The following is an 18,018-nucleotide window of genomic DNA, read 5'->3' on the forward strand; positions in this document are numbered from 1 at the left end:
GTGATGTAAGCAACCAAGAGGGTGCCAAGTCCAAATCTTTGGCAGGAATCTGTTGCCTGGTTGCTAAAGGAATCCTGGTACTTGAACGTTGACTGTCAAATCATCTCCTCAAAGTAGAAATTGAAGCACATTTCAACTTCAACCTCAGACTCCCTTCCTGATGATGATCCTCTGCCTTCTGCTTACCTTTGTTTACATGGGAATATTTTATGAGTTTCCAGCCTGCTGTTTTCCTGTTAGCACAATGTAAAATAATTTAGCATCTTTTGGCAAAGCAGATGTCCCCTTCCTAAAATAATGACGTATGTCTTTTTTTTTTCTTTTTTTTTGCCAAAATCACTTTTGGTCAAAAAATGAGTTGGATCATTATTTTAGGATGGAGACGATAAATGAACATCTTTGTTTTGTACATTTACAAAGCTTATTAAAAAATATGTTCTGCAAAGAAACACTTTTACACCAAATTTGTCACAAAAATTTATATTGCAACTTTCAGAAATTTAACATTTTCATTCCGTGGGGCGATCTGGTCAATTTACAACTTGACGGTGGCGACAGCGGTAAGTTGCTGGTTCAACTCCCGGTCAGCCTGCCTCCGTCATCGTGTCCTTGGGCAACACACTTCACCCACCTTGCCTGCTAGTGTTGGTCAGAAGTGTTGATGGTGTTGGAAAGACCCTTCAAGGGTCATGATTGTCATGATAGTTTGTCTTGGAATTCATCTTGCAATTGATGGGTTGCCACTTTGCTCCGTCCACCTCTGTCACTTAAATGGTGCACGGCTCGCCTTTGTCATGGTGACCATTATCCAGTAGCTTACCAACAACAGCAGGTGAATAACTGAATGTAGTGTGAAGTGAAGTGCTTTGGGGTCCTCTGGACTTGATAAAGCGCTATACAAATACAGGCCATTTACTATTTTACTGTATTTCAGCTGCAAGTTGGAAACTTGTAACTCTAAATGCATGCAGTACTACATGACTTCATGTGTACCTCATGAGAAGTGCAAACAAACAGTAATCAGTTGACATGTACGGCTGTCATATTGATTGTCTGTAGGTGGACTCAACAGCAGGTAGACAGGAAGCAGGGAAATGTAAATAAAAGAGTTTACTAAAGAAAAATGGAACAAAAAAACTTAGAATGATGTCAGAAGGAGAACGGGACATGGAACCAGGTGGAACACAATGGAGGGAATCGACAGTGAACAATGGAAACCACAGAGCCTAATTATTGAGGAAGTGTGATTAGTGATGTGGAAACCAGGTGTGCAAAATCAGGAGAATGCAAAGTGGCTGGGAGGGAAAAGACACCAGGGAGAATGAGGGTAGAGAACACAGAAGAAATTCAACTAAAACACGATACCCAACATGTTCATGAGAGAATCCACATAAAACAGATTTGTTAGAAAGTAAACAAATGTGGCAAGACCTAAACAGCAATAAAGAACAAGAGAGAAAAACTGAGTATCACAGGACCTGAATACAGATGAAGGCAAAGGAAAACAAGCTAAACACCACTAGTAAATGACAGCAATTTCAATCTTAAGTGTTGAGAAACTTGAGGAACCGCTGAGGTTCCTGAATTTTCCCCAGTGAAATGCGTTTCATTGGACTGACTGAGAACAAGACATGTTAACTAGCAAAATAAATTAGTAATGGACATTTCATGAGCTTTAACTAAACTGCATGAGTTTCCATTCAGTGCACCTACTACCGATAACTTATTCAACGTACTATTTCACAGAGTATATTGAGTCTCATATATCCACATGTTTCTTCAATCATCAACACAAAGGGCTGGGACATTTGAGCATATTTCCCTCAACTTTGTTTTTGCTATTAATGCTATTACTTATATGAAAACATGTTGCCTATTATCTTTTATGCTTGTTTAAACAAAGATTATATTAAACTTAAGCCTGTGGTTCCAGCCTGTAGCCATGTTGCTGAATGTGATGAACAGTGAGAATGAGAAAGACTTAGTGAAAGAGGATTAACATGTCACTGAGATTACGTCCACCACTCGTTTTATCCTGCAATGGCGTCTTCATTGCTTTTGTTTTGGCTTCTATTAGAAACTGTTGATATAATTAGGATGTTGTTTTTATATTCAGTGTAGCTGTAATAATTACTGAAGCCCCTTCCTGAGTCTTAAACGCTGAATTTGTCAGAATATTTTTTCCCCCCCACAAGGTATTTTGCTCAGAAAAACAACAAAAGTCAGTTATTGGAATATCTATAACGATTCTGGTTTGTTTATAGCCACAAACAAACAGGAAATGATGTTGGAAATTATAATTACCTGTACATCTTAGGTTAGGCTGGCAAAAATAAATCAAAACCAGCGATAAAACTATAAGAAGAAATGCAAAATAAATAAATAAAAAATCTACAGCTTTTAATTAGAATAGTGTATCTTACTAAAACAGGACCGAAGCAATTAAAACCAAAGTGTCTCTTGTTGGAAAACTAAATTCAGGCTCAGCTAGCAAATTGATTTCTTAGCTAACAAATTTGCTGGCAGCCCAACAGTAGGTATGCATGTAAAGCTAATCAGGGTTTATTTAAAAGTTAAATTGCTGCCAGAAGACATTGAAACATGAAAATGTTTTTCTTGAGAAATGTCTGTACGGCAGTGACAGGCAGGAACTGTAAAAGAAAAAAATGCAAGAAGCAAATTTTTTATCAAGGCCGAGGTAAAGCAATTTAAACCTATGGAAAACAGAAACTCCTCTGCAAACTAACTTGAATTTTTAACATGAATATTTATAACTGAAAGTTGTTAAAAGTTACATTCAAGTTGGTTTGTAGAGCAGCATATATGCAACCTTCAGAATCTGTTCACTTCAAAGACGCAAATCTTCAAAGTTTCTTCCTTATTTGTATGTATACCAATGTCACAATTCATAACATTGATGTAATTACATTTAAAAGTGCTTTATGCAGCTCAATAACTTCTTCTCCAAGTTGGTCACGGTTTTCTTCCACCATCTTGGAATATGGATGGAAAAACTGTTTTTTTTTTTTTTCTTCAATATTTTTCCTTTTGGAAATTTAAAATTTCCAAAAGAAAATTTAATTTAAAAACATCTTTTATCTCTAAAAAGTATGTGTAAGAGAATATTTTGTCAACTCTGTTACCATGTGTTTCTGTCATGAAATGGGGTTGGTGTTGGTGAGGATAGAGGCACGGTGGACCCAGATATACACAATACTGATGGTTTTAATGTTGATGAAAGTGTACAAACATCCAGGCAGCACAGGTGAGCAATGAGGCTAGGAACTCAGACACTGGTAGCACTGGCACAACACAGGAACAAGAGACATGTGACAATGACAAGGACCCAATGGGGAAACACAGACACAGGTGGGATTAAATACACAAGGGCTAATAAGGGAACACGAGACACAGCTGGGAGCAATCAAGAGCAGACCAGACTACACAAGAACTAAATAACAGAAAACCAAATCCTCACAGGTGGTTTCCCTTTAAATTTGTGGAATTACATTCCACAGCTGCATGAAGTGGTGCCACTTTCTTTTGCTGACAAGATCTCAGAGGTATGTCTACCCTTCTCTGGGAAAATATCTCCATTTGAAAAGTGTTAACACCAAGAGTAACTTTTTTCTGTCAATCTTGTTACCTTAATATCATAAGAAAAACACTATTGATTTTTTTCACAAAAAGATATTTAAAAGTTTTTAAGCCATGATTTTATTGGTGACGTGCTTTTCGCATTTATGCTAGCAAGTGGAGGTTTTAAAAGAAATGTTTGAACCTGTCAAACTCTGTTAACAAGGTAGAGTAACAGAGTTGACATCATGCAACTACTAAGTAGTAATTTTAAAAGTTAATGAATAAATTATAATAAATGTATGAATGAAGGAAATTATTAAATACATGTTAAAGTAATTTTTGACTAAATTACAATACTGTATGTAACATAACCTACATTTTTACTTTAGATGCGCTACTTTCATTGGCTGAAAAACAAAGAATTTGTCGAGCTAGGTGAGATGCAAATACAGAAAGAAGGGAAGAGAATTTAGCAAAGGATGGGAAAAGATGGAAACGAAACAAAGAGTCAGATTGGCGGCAGACCTGACACTGAGAGAGGAGGAGAAAACAAAAATACTGGAGAAGCTCAGACTGCAAGAAGAGAAGTGCAGAAAGAAAAAGGTCCAGAACAAAGTCAAACCAGACTTCTACAGGGTTAAAAGAATTGGGAAAACAGGTTGGTAGGCACTGGGGGACATGCACTCTAAAAAGGGTATTTGGGCTGTAGTTAATGTTATGGCCTTATTTACATTAACCTAATTGTTTGGCTTTAGTTGTGACAACTTTCATGAGTTCAATTAACTTAAAAGTCACACATTTTATCTAAAACAAACGTTTAAGTGAAACAATTAAGTTGAATGCAGTTTTACGTCTGAAGTCATTACGTAAGCTTTGCCCGAGACGGATCCACACCGACGCATGTGCAGCCACCATTTTTTCTGACCGACTGTCCACCGGATTCTGATAAAACGTTAAGTATGCTACCCACCATGACAAAATATTATTTAAACGGTGTAAAAATATTAATGACTTTCTTCCTTTAATTTGATACGGTGAATTGTTTAACGTCGAAGTATCATCAGTTATTTGCTTTGAACACATTTGCTAGTTATAATTAGCCGTGCTGTTCGGCGGGCTTCAAATCTCAGCATGTTTGAACTTAACTACTCTGTGAGTTAGTGAACGTTTATTTTCTGTGTGTACTTTTAATTTGACCCTAAAGAGCCGGAAGCCGTGTATGTAGTGAAAAACATGAAATGTGATTTGGACTGGAGACGTCCAGGACTGGTGCTGGTGGACCGAGGACTGCTGGCGTGTTCCGGGCAGAAGCTAGACTGGAACCAAGAATCATCAGACCATAGAAGGTAAGCCATATTTGCTTCATAAAACTTCTAATTTAGAAAAAAAAAAGGTAAGTTGGAAGTTAATATGCTGTATTGTATTGATATAAAAAAACGCATGCTCTAAACTAATTCAAAAATGGGTTCGATAAATAACATCATTTAGGCAGTTTAAAGTAAAAGGAATAATAGGTGGTCAAAGAACGAGATGAATTGAATTTCCTCCAAAGGGTTGATGGGCTCTCCCTCAGTCATGGGGTCAGAAGCTCAGTCATCTCGGAGAGGCTCAGATTAGAGCTGTTGCTCCTCTACATCCAGTGGAGCCAGTTGAGGCGGCTCACACATCTGATTAAGATGCCTCCTGGAAGCCTCCCAGGTGACGTTTTCTGGGCACGGCCTGCCAGGAGGAGGCCGTTGTAGTGGGACTATGTCACTCAGCTGGCCTGCGAAGTCTTTAGGATTCCGAAAGGTAGGGAAGTGGCTGGGGAGAGGGAAGCTGCTCTTGCAACCCCACCTTTGATTAAGAAGTTAAGATTTGATTATAGTCAAACAAGTGTTTTTTCCCACCAATATCTAACATTATTTTAATTTCTAACACTAAACATAAAAAAAGAATGGCAATGTCATTTGTTGTCCCTCAGTGGGAAAATTACATTGCAACAGCAGAAAATGACAGGCAATTTGTTCACACAAACACGCATACAAATGTGTGTGTGTATAAATATGCACACTCAGAATTAAAAGAAACGTACTGTACAGCCAGGGCAAAATTACAACCTAAAAATACTTTGGTATAATTTAAAGTTGGCTGGGATCATGAGAACTTATGATGTTTGGATATTAGCGATAGGATCATCGAGGGACATTTACTATTTTTCATTTAAAACAAAGAAGTTAAAGTCTCTAGTTACTTTCAGACTTTTTGTTTTAATTATTAATACTTGATATACTTTGTGCAAAGCTGTTATCACTCAAAGAAAAGCAAATTTGCCTGTCTTATGTATTTTTGTTGGATTTAGATAGTCTGTTGTGGTTCATTCATGAATTCAATAAAATACACCTTTCTATCCAACTTGCCAGAAACTAGTGCTGTTTAGTACTTTTTTTTTTTTAGCTTATTTTTAAATTAGAATTTTTTAAATGTTAGACTTGTATCAATTTTATGCTGCAAGATATCTCTTTAACAACAAATGATATTCATTAGTCCCAGTAGACTGTGCTAAGAAAACGTCTTAACATCAACAATATAGTCTAGTTTCACAAATGGAGACTTGAAGCATAAATGTGGCAGAGGTGGAATTTGAGTAATTTTGAAGAGCACCATTAAAACCCAGTGGACATGTGGGCTGCACATTATGGTATTTGTTAGTCCTTTGCTGTTGTGAACAGCCCGAATATATTACTGTTACATTAAGAATCTTTTCAGAGATGAGGAATATTGATAACTTTTCTCCAGGTGGAGGACATTGGGATTCGAAGGGAATGTGTTCTGAAGGGGCTCATCACCTTTCTTGGAGAGGATGCAGAAGACCTTAAATATTGTTTTTTTTTTTTTTTAGGTATGAAGACTCATCTTGTCCCATTCAGGAAAATTGAAAAGTTCAATGTCAGTTGCTAGTACCTTTTTTAAATTATTTCTGGCCTGGCTAATATGTAAACATCTGTTTTAATACAGCAGGCAGATTTGGTGTCAGAATTGTAAATTTAACATGGTTATGTCCTGCTTAAATCCAGCAGTGGTGTGCTTTGCTGTTCAGCAGAGACCATTATATAACTTCACTATCAACTTCATCTCCTGTTCACCAACTTGCCAAACAAGTTAAGTTAAGAATGTTTTAGTCACACTATTTTCATACGAGCTCCAAAATGTGAGCAACAGAAAAATGCATTTTGTGTTGATTTCCAACCTAAGATGACCATTGGCTGGATTACTATTCTGCTTTGATGTATAATCTATGAATTTGTTTTTTAAGCTAAAGCCTGCAATATGACAAAACACATAAAGTTACATCCATGCATTATCTTTTCAAAAACATTAAAAATCACCCTTTGAGTTATTCAATCTGTAATGCAACTTTGAACTTGGAAAATTTATCAAGGATATTTCAGATGCCATAAACGATACACTTCAATTCACAAGCTGTACACTTATACTCTTAAACTTGATGCTTGCATTTATAAGGCTTTTATTTTTCAAATGTTGTATTGAGAGATTAGTTACGGTCTTCAAGTTTAACATATTGTTTATCTCACTACAGGGCAGCAGCGGAGATGATGCCCAGATGGAACTCAAACAACTCACCTTGCCAGTGTTTGTGATTCAGAAGGAGGGAGAGGGATTGAAAGAACCCCCAGAAGAAACATTGGCATTGAGGGAGTGGAGGTGTTGCATGACCTGACTTCAGTTGCCTCAGCATGTGCCCTGCTTCTGGGTTTGATATACGCCCTTAACCTGGCTTATCCAAAGCCTTTGAAGTGTTTCAAAAAATTTTCATGCAACTTGACCAACACAAGATGTCTCCCAAAGTTCAGAATTTGTTTGGAAGACTTCACACCTCACAGTAAAGACAATGGCATGTTGTGCAAAAGGACAGATTATTTTCTGTCTTTGTTTGAACATGAGTGCCATGTTTTGGAAGCTTGACCTCAAGGGAGTGGACTTTTTGAATTTCTTTTGGGACACTGCATTTTAAAGCCACAGCATTAGTAGACTCCTGTAGTATTGTTCAGACACTTTCACAGCATTCTCTTTCATTTTTCAATTTGGATCACCACATTTGTGCAGTGCTTAATGTTTATTATTCTGTTCTGATATCAGTTAACTGAAGTATCGGACATGGTTTAAACGCGGCAGCTATCACCCCACATCCTTGTTTGAAAGGATGTGGATGTTATTGCTCGTTTTCAGTTTGTTCTTGAAGATGTTAATGGTTACATTTTATGTAAAAACAGGTTATGGATTGAGAATGTTGATTTCCCCTTTTTTTAGGAGGACTTGTGTTAAATCTGAAAAACCTTATTTTTTTCAGAGGAATACTTCTGGATTCTACAAGCTCACACAGGGATGTCCAAGGTTTGTCCTGGAGAGCCATCAATGTGCAACTTTCAGATGGACTAGTTCAATTCCACCTTGCTGAATTCATACACCAGCAAACACTCGGCTGAGCAGAGGCATAGTAATGAGCAGTTCATTTGATTCTGGTGTGTTGGAGATTGGATTCATCTGAAAGTTGCAGGATGGTAGCTCTCCAGAACTGGACCTGGCTGCCCCAAGTTGGGTTTACTCCAAAGCAAACCCAATTAAGCAGAAAAGCAAAATCTCTTATGAAGTTTCAAAAGATCTGTGTAGTGTGTTCAGTGCATAATGTGTTGTGAAAAATCTGTAAGTTTGTGCTTTCTCAATAAAATTTAAAATGTTCCATGTGTACAATGTAGATTTGTTATTATAACCAAGTTGAATTTTTGAGTAGCGTAAAGGAATTTTACTCCTATTTTAAAAGCTAAAACATACTTTAAAAATAATACTGCTTAAATATAAATCAAGACTTTGGGATAGTTTTGTTTTTTAAGTTGGAACAACTTAAATTTTTGAGTTGACTTTCTATAAATTTAAGTAAGACGGACAAAATTTTTTATATGAAATAAAATAAATAAATTGAGTTAAACTGACCTAAGTTTGTCAAGTTAAACTACAAAATTATGTTGATCCAACTTAATTGAATTGCTTGTTGCCAATAGAAGCAATTCAATTAAGTTGGATCAACTATTTTCTTTCTAGTGTGCTGCAACCTAGAGCTAATGGGACAGATGTGTTTTGTTTACCAGGAGCTACTGTACTGTATCAGGTTAAACTAAAACTATTCAATCATACTTTCCAGTTATACTTTAGACCAGAAAACACTTAATGTAATTTTTTAATTGCAAATTCATCATTTTCTTGAAAAGGAACAATTGGTATTTTATTGTAAATTATTTCCTTTCCAATTTCATGAAGAACTCAGAGAAAAGGAGAATACAACATAGGACCATGAAGCTGCATAGGAAGATTGAGAAGATGGAAAAGATACTGAAAACACAGATGCAAAAGACTGACGAATATCGGAGGCAGTATGAGAGACTGGAGAAAGATGGACTTTCTCCAAAAAGTAAAAAACTAATTAGTTGGTCAATTTTTTTTTAGTCTCTAAGGTCAGGAAAACTCTTAACTACCATCACGCTCTTGTACAAAACACTAGAGAAAAGTGCAAAAGTTCAAAATAAGAGAAGTCTAATCAAATCGTTTTATAAGTTGTGTCTGGTAGAATTATAAAGTATCCCTGTAACTATGCCTGCAAATATGCATCCGAGATACAGGCAGTGAATTTTGCCTCTTCACAACAGCAGGCGACATTACACACAGGTGTAGTACACCAGTGGAGAAGAGGACCACAAGTGTTTCTGCTCCATTTCATCTTCAAAAGTGAAAGGACCTGCTGCTCATCTTTCACCAATCCTTGACCATCTCAAAACAGTCCATCCCTCAGTGTCTGTCATTCATTATTTTAGTGATGGGTCATGTACACAATACCGGCAAAAGAGGAATTTTTTTCTATTCAGCGCTTGACACACAAAACAAATGACGACTAAGAGGCAGTTTATTCAGTGGGAGAGTCAAGATGTTGTGGGCGTTACACGTTTCAAATGAATGGAAACAATTGCAACAAATGACGTTTGAGCGTGATGTCTCCGCTCTGCCTTTCCTCTGGATGGAAGACCTGGAAACATGAATAAATTGCCAGAGTGAATGAAGGAGTGGCTGCCATCTTTTCCCCCACACTCTGAGGAGTGAGGGGGCGGAGCTCCTCACTGTAGGTCTCCTGGTGAAATGCTGTCGGCGTTTTGGTTCCGCTTTGTTTTTCTTTTGATTCAACATGGTATTTCGGTAAGTTTCAGTCTAAAAAAAACATGTATAATACATTGGAATAATTTATGTGGTGGCTTATACCTTTTTAAGCAGATTTTCTTGACTATATAAGCAAGCAATGATTAAAACAATAATCATTGTTTTAATAATTATTTATGATGCCTCACCGCAAAGTGGTGTATCTTGGAATATGACAACGTCGTGTACCCAGGTACCATTCTAGAAGTTAGTGAAACACATGTGATGTTGGAGCCCATGCACAAAATTGGAAAGAACCGCCTTTTCTGACCAGCATGAGAAGATGTTTTGTGGTATCCTTGAGAAGATATAACCAAAGTTGGGTCTCGGCATGTGGAAATCAACAAGGAAATATGGGAAAACATTCCATAAGAATGAATATATACACAAAAATTCAAATCAAACCTTCAAATTACAGTAGTGGTTGTGATATGCCTTAATTTTTTATATTGAAAATATGAGAAGTGTAAATGTCAAGTGCTTTGTTAATTTTCTTTAAACATATTTATTTTTGAGTTAAATACCTCAGCTTGAAGTTATGTTGCAGCTTAGCCTGTTAGAATATATTGTTTTCTCAAAACACTGTCTGTGTTGTCCGCCTCCTTAGAACCATAAAAAAATAAGACAACGCACTAACAGCGAAAAACACTGAACTGTGAACATTAACTTAAGAGCGACAAGCAAGGATAATCCAAAAACAAAGGAGAACAATTGATCTTCCCCAGTCATGCTGCACAGTGCCACCACAACACGACGAAAACAAAGTGAGCAATGAGAATTTTCTTGTAGTCTCTGTTGTATTTTATTTGTTTGCTGATTAAATAAATACAATTTTAAATTAAATAGAATAAAGACACTTACTGCAGTATGCAGAGCATTGAAATAAAAAAAAGATATATATAAAACCCCCCAAAGAACTGCTCTCACTCAGCCTGGTAAAAAGCAACCCGTTGGACTACGCTTTGCTTCGTACAGAAAGTCTGAGCCCTCAGCTATTGGAAAAAGATTGTTTCCTGGACTCTGTTGAGGTTTTAAACCTTACCCAATCCGGAACGTTTGCTGTGACGTATGTAATGCGCTAGTTGAATGGTATGAAGCTTGCCTGCTGTAAACAACCATTCTCCACTGTGAAGAGAGAAATGCCGAGTCAGACGAGCAGGTTGTTGATGTTAATTCAGTGTTTGGAAGCGTAGCCAACGCTAACAGCTTTGTTCACTGCTGCCTTTCCTAAAACAGACAGACCACCATTCTAAAACTTGATGTCACCACTCACAATGGCCAGGCTTGCTCTCACTGAGGCTGTAACTTTTACTTATAACATGGAGCTCATGCTGCTGTTGATCATCATCATGCAGCTAATTTAACTCACCGTAGGCTAACGCTAACGGTAATGCTTCTCGCTGAGTTCTTAGTTTACTCATGAATTTAATAGCCCAGATTTGTTTTTTAATCTCATGTTTATGTTTTTAATCATTGGCATCAAGTGTTGTGGAATTTGGAATAACACATAGGGCGAATGCGACATCAGAAATTTTACATTTTAAGTAATAAAAAATAAGCGCGTTATGGGCAAACTACACCACGTTTTACAACAAATCAATTTGTTATTCACCATTTAGATACTCTTAACTTTTTTTTTTTCTTACACGTGTGTGCAGACTATTTTTTTGACAGCTGATGACAACAGAGGTGTGTTGCCTGATGAGGGAGGGGCTTTTGACACTTTTGAGGCTTTGGGCCTGTACTTGTATAGCGCTTTATCAAGTCCAGAGGACCTGTAGGTGTCACACTAAATTCAGTCTTTCCTTTCACCAATGAAACAAAGAAAAGAGCTGCTGTGGCAAGGTGGTGAACACCTCGCATGCCTCTCAGCAGTGTGACAACAACGACGGACAAAATCCATACGGGATCGAACCAGCAACCCACCAATTGCAGTATTGCTGGACAAACTCCTACCGCAGTTGCCACCACTGTCTGCTGTATTGGCATTAATTTTACCCAAACATACGAATGGAACGGTTGTCTGCAGTTCTACAATGTTTTGTGCTTAAACATGGTCTCCAATAAATGTATATTCAAAATGTCTGCCTTACCCTCATACTTCTCGCTTTGAACACATCTTTCTGATGGTTATGCAACACTCAATGATTTTCAACATAACTACTTACAAGTATGCAAAGTTAATTTCAGAAGCAAAATAATTCAAAGTGCTTGGCATGATGAACAGGTAAATTGTAGTGACATAAAGCTTAGGTTTTAAAACAGATGAAGGTATAAGTCCACCACTGGCGTTGTCTGAACAGTGAAGTGTTACGTAAGGAATTTAACAAAGTATTCAACCGTATAATTGAAATTGCTATGCTAATACAACTGAACCACCTGAGAAAAAAATAAATGAAACTAAAACTACCAAACATACAACAGTACAAATATGAAAGCAGAATAAATAAAATTATGCTATGTTGTCATAGTTCAATATGAATTGTGAATATTGAGAAACCAGCTTTATGTCATGAGGAACATGAACTTTTTTAAGGTCAACCTCAAGCTTAAATTTGGTAATAGTCAGCTTTGGTGAAAACGTGAATTTTACAAGACACTTGTAAGAGGGAATCTAAAGTTAATGTTAGCGCCTCCAACTTTAAACTGCCCACATTTAAAGAGGTGTTTGCGTACTAAAAGTACAGCTTAAAACGAAGATCGCAAGAGGTATTGCAATACGGCCACTTGGGCATTGCCACGTTCAAATCCCTGTGTCTGGCTACAGGTGAAATGGAGCTCTGCAGAGGTGATCACTTGATTATGACACGACACATCAACAAAGTGTGCCATACCATCAGATCATTACATTTACTGTCCCAGCCTCATATTTTTAAGCGATTTGTCTGCTTTCCTCCAAATGCACAATCACTGCAGGTGAGAAAATGTGTCATTTATGGTGGAAGGATGGTTTTTCAAACAGAAAGTATGGAGGAATTTTTATGCCTAATTCAATAGCACAAATTTTCAGTGTAAAACCTGCAGATCTGGCAATGAAAAAGAAAAGTAAGGAGGCATATGAGGAAAAAGCAACTGAGCATGATGGAGTCCAGCTCAGGGCTGTGAAATGGTATGACAATCATGCTGTCACACTTCTTCCAACCTATGTCTCAGCTAATCCCACAGTATCTGTCCAAAGATGGGACAATAAACAAAACAGAGCAGTGGAGGTTACATGCCCAAGTTTTGTCCAGATTACAAAAGCATGGGAGGAGTGGATCTCCTAGATTCACTCATTGCTCTTTACCGAACAAAACTGAGGTCCAAGAAGTGGTACCACAGGATTGTGTTCCACATGATGGATTTCACCCTCGTCAATGCTTGGCTTTTGTACTGCAGGATCCCAAAAAGAGAGGTCCACAGCCTGCTCCAGTTCAAAAGTGAGGTTGCAAGCTGCCTTTGCATGGAGCGAAAGAAGAAAAGGGGACGAGCTTCCCAACAATTAGAACAAAACCACTGCACCAGTTCCACCAGCAGCTGTGTGTTGGGACAGCACTGATCATTGGCCTGCTGTCATGGCAACAAAGAGCTGTTGCAAATATGAAGGCTGTACGGGCCTCACAGCTGAGAGGAACTGCTTCATCAATTTCCACAAACTGTAGGGCGAAGATGCCACCAAGACAATCAAATGAAATAAGTTACTCAAAATAAAACTTCCAATTAAATGTTCAAAAATATATTTCAATTTATTTATATCTTTCAAATGATGCTACTGGGGACTGTATAGTCTTATAACACAAGTTGTTAAAAACTTTTGCAGTAATATATCAAACGGTCTTGTTTTCATTAATTTACACTATGATACAGTGTTGCCAAATGGCAACGTCAACAAAAAACTAATAATAAAAAAATACTTGGTCTATTTTAAGACAAAAAACAATGCAAAAATTTTTTCTCCAACTTGCATCAGTATGCATACCGTAGAGGGTTAAAGCTTTAATTGATTTTACAGTAACACAAACTTGAACGGTATTTTCAACAAAATTGACTAACATTCAGATTTCTATTAATGAGACTAATTAAGAGTAGAAAACATAAAATTGTTGCAGAAATCTAGTTGAAGAATTAGAATTGTATAGAGAACCCATTATTAAATATATTTATACCTCATGTCCACGTGTCTTATGAAGGGACATTTTGTCTTTCAGGTTTTGACTGCGCACAGCAACTGCTTGCTAAATAATTTAGATGACATCTCATTACCAAAGTTAGGCATTTTAAAACAAATAAGGAATTTCAATTATATCGTTGAAATGAAATCACCTTGCTGGCCATTTTAATTTGCCAACACATTCCAATTTGTATGATAGGATAGAAATAATTGGGTTCATTAAAAAGTAAATGGTCAAAGAGTGTGTCACTTATTTTTACTCACATTAGAACATTATTAGCTTTTTCCATAAAGGCTCATAAATTAGATGCTCACGTTGGCTAAAGGCCCAGGCTGAGCTGTGAAGCGAGCTGTATTGCATAGGAAGGCACTGACCAAGCAGCATAAATCCATTCCTAAGATCAATTTTACTGTCTGTTGGTAAAATAAATCAGAATGCTTTTATTTGTATTACAAGAGAGCACAACAAAATTCTTTTTTTTTAAAAAAAAAAACTTGTCTGATATTTTCTTCCTTGAGATTGATTGAGATGTGTGCTTGAAAAAGAACCCCTTAGAAAGCAGCTGTTGATAGATGACCTTGAAATGCATCTGGTAGAGTTTAAGTTAAATGTGATCGTTACACCACTGCTGTGTAACGATCACAGAGACGTGGTCTACAATACGAGGAACGTTGGCGCTGAACTACACATTAGTGACCCAAAAAAGAAAGTGGCTACAAAAATATTTATAAAATTTTAATTTATTGAATGACAGCTCCCTTATTTCAAGATGAGTACAATTGCTCCAATTACAATTTGATTTGCCGGTTCAGCCAGAGTGGAGGATATTTTCATAAAATGGGGCAACATACGAACAAGGTCGTCACGTACTGCTGGCTCAGGGATGAATGAAATACTCCACCTGTCAGCCAAGTCCGTCTGAAGTTGAAATTGTAAGGATTTCCCGCGTGGAGGGAACTTGAACTGGCACCTGCAACATGCAGTTCCTTCTGCTTTCCCTCTGTAACTCTGAGGCTCGTTCTATGCAGAGCTTAGTGTTGCCCTCAGTAGTCTAAACTGACTGATAAGCAAATCATGACCATGTGAAGGAACACCAGGACATTTCCCGATGGCCTCGTCTGCTCAGCAATTGCTGAAGATTATTAATGCAAATAGGACAGAATCTAAGTGAGAATGCATTGACATTTGTTGTTGATGGTAAAGTACACAATTAGGTTATGTGTAGAACCAAAAATGGATAAACAGATAAATTAATAATAAAGAATATGTTGAATACATGGACTGTGAAAGAAATTCTGACTGCTGCACAGAACTGCAAGCTTTTTATGAAGTTCATTATGCAAATGCAGTGTATTAATCATCAGAGTACAAAAAAATAACACCATTGTGGTTGTTTATACGTGACGCCCTTGAAAAGCTCTCAATATACCTATTATTCAATCTCACTGTAGAGTCCCATCTCCATTAATCCTGAAATAAATGAGATGGGTATAAAAGTCATATGAGTAGCAGAGAGGATGTGTCATTTTGTGGAAAATGTTATTTCACACATAACTCTACATTCTTTTCAGAAAGCTGAGCATTCATCTTGACAATGTAAATTTGGAGGCTGCCGAGATTTGCACCCACTTCTCTTTTCAACCCCCCAAAATTCTCCTACTGACATGAAACTCAGACCAGGAGCTCAGAGAACATGTGTGGTTATGTGGAAAATTGATATCATCAGTAACTGTGTAATCCTTTGAAATAGCAGGGCCTTCATTTTCTGGCAAGGGAGATTTGGAGACTGTCGATATACACTGTTCCTATCCAGCTTTAGTGGTGTAAGCTAATCTCCTACAACCATTATGTAACAACTTACGGTAAGAAAGCAAAAATAAAATCACCTTCCTAAAATCTAACTCCAGTTTGGTCAGAAAACATTCACACTGATATCAACAGCACAAATACAAAAAGTAAATCTACAACTCAGGAAGATTCTGTTAGAATTAGTAATAAATGGAACGTTGGCCAACGTGTTTGATCTGTATTGATTATTTTAATGACTGCACTTGGCAAAACGTAATGTCTGTTATTGGGTCTCACAACTATTGATTATGTAATCTGTTTATGATGTTTTTTATGTTTTCACAGGGTAAAGCATTTTGAACTGCTGTGTTGTTAAAATGTGCCATACAAATAAACTTGATTGATTGTTAGCTTGTGGGTTCTTGACAGTCTTGATTGCGCCACCTGTTGCAGCTGTCACAAACAGTCAAAAATGACGAAGTTCAACCAGCTAAAATCACTGAATTTGGAAAATCAATGGGGGAAAAGTAATTTTTTGCCAAAAAGGTTTTTTTTTGTTTTGGTTTTTTTTTTGTTTTTTTTTTGTTGCCAAAAACAGATTTTGGAGAGGAAATTTTTTAAATCACTTGTCAAAAAATGACAGAGACCATTATTTTAGGAAGATGTTGAAATGTTCTCATTAGCTGCTTTTCCAATTACCATAATGTCGCACTAATTGGAATTACAAAAACAAACATGCCAATTTAAATGAAACATGTTTTTTTGGTAAAACATTTTGTTGCTAGGCTTTTCAGCGGTGTCAAAATTAAAGTATTTTGCAAAACAGTGTTTCTTGCATCACACGAGTCACATGACTTACAAAAAGACAAGATGGATGATGGTACGGAGTGTTTTTTCATCTCCTATTGCCTTAATGTATTCACAGGTGATTTTAATTGTTTTTTTATGGAAACATTGCAATTGCTAAATTGTGTTAGTTCAACATTAGCAGAATACTGACAAAAGTTTTGCGGATGTTTGTAATGGAAAAGCAGTTTCTGTTTTTTTAGCTGAGTTTTTCTGTTATGTGGCATTTATCCCCTTGACACACCATGCTAGGTCTATTTTATCAGCAGGGGCACAACAACATACTTTCTGAGGTTTACCCAGACACAATATGTCACAGTATCACAACCTGACCTGTTGGGAGTTGATCTGAACTTCAATGACAAGTAAAAAGTTTGCACACAAACTTTCCTGCTGCGTTCATTTTTTTTAATGCATGCCTACTTGTGCGTGAAAATATTGTGCCACACTGGTTGTATAAAATCTTTGGCATCAAGATTTTATACAGGCAGATGCACAGATGACAGCAATCAGTCACAGGTGAGACCAATGATAAGCAGAGGGGGAGGACGAATCAGAGAAGAAACACAGAAAACAGGATAAAATGTCTTTATTTCCCTTGTGGCACTCCATAAAAAAAATAAACATTTCAGTTTTGAAACTGCTATTTTTCAATTGCAGTGTAATCTTCTAATCTTAATTTTTAAGATTTCATAAACTGGAATTGAGAATGAATCATATGTAACAGAAATGAAGGTGTATTTATATACATATGTATGTTTGTGTCTGTGTAAAATCAACAGATAACTGCAAAATCAGCAGAACCCCAAATCTTTTCATGTTAACACATAATTGTGAGTTTACTGGGAACTTTCCTCAAAAATTATCAGACATTTGATTCATATGTCTACTAACTCTCACCTGCAGATGGCAGTATTTTTAACTTTTACTCAGTGGTCACTTAGTTTAACCGAATATTTTCCGTCTTTGACCGATGATGAAAAATTTGGAAACTCATCCATCATTTTGACACATTACAATTCACTGACCTGTCTGTCTAGACACTTTCAACAGACACAATGCAGCGAGACATCACATGCGCAAGATCCCAACTCCCTGTTGGAGGGTAAAAAGCTGCTCACCATCGATGACTACCACAGGTTTTAGCCATCAAGTTGTCAACATAACGCGCAAAATTTTAAATGTACAATTGGACAATTTAAATGCACAATGCTTTGCTAATTGTCAGCACTACGACAGCTGGATAACAAGGTCAAGAAAAAGTTTTAATTAAAAAGAATAGCAAGGGAGAGGGAAGTAGGTCAGCTGTGCTAGCTTGACTCTGACAACCTCAGCATGTCTATAATATCAGTCGGTTCAGTTAAAAATAATAATAACCCTCTATGGCATGGCGTTGCCCTCAGGCAACAAA

This window comes from Poecilia formosa, unplaced genomic scaffold (assembly GCF_000485575.1).
Source record: "Poecilia formosa unplaced genomic scaffold, Poecilia_formosa-5.1.2 Scaffold167, whole genome shotgun sequence".
In the NCBI taxonomy this organism is placed as follows: Eukaryota; Metazoa; Chordata; class Actinopteri; order Cyprinodontiformes; family Poeciliidae; genus Poecilia; species Poecilia formosa.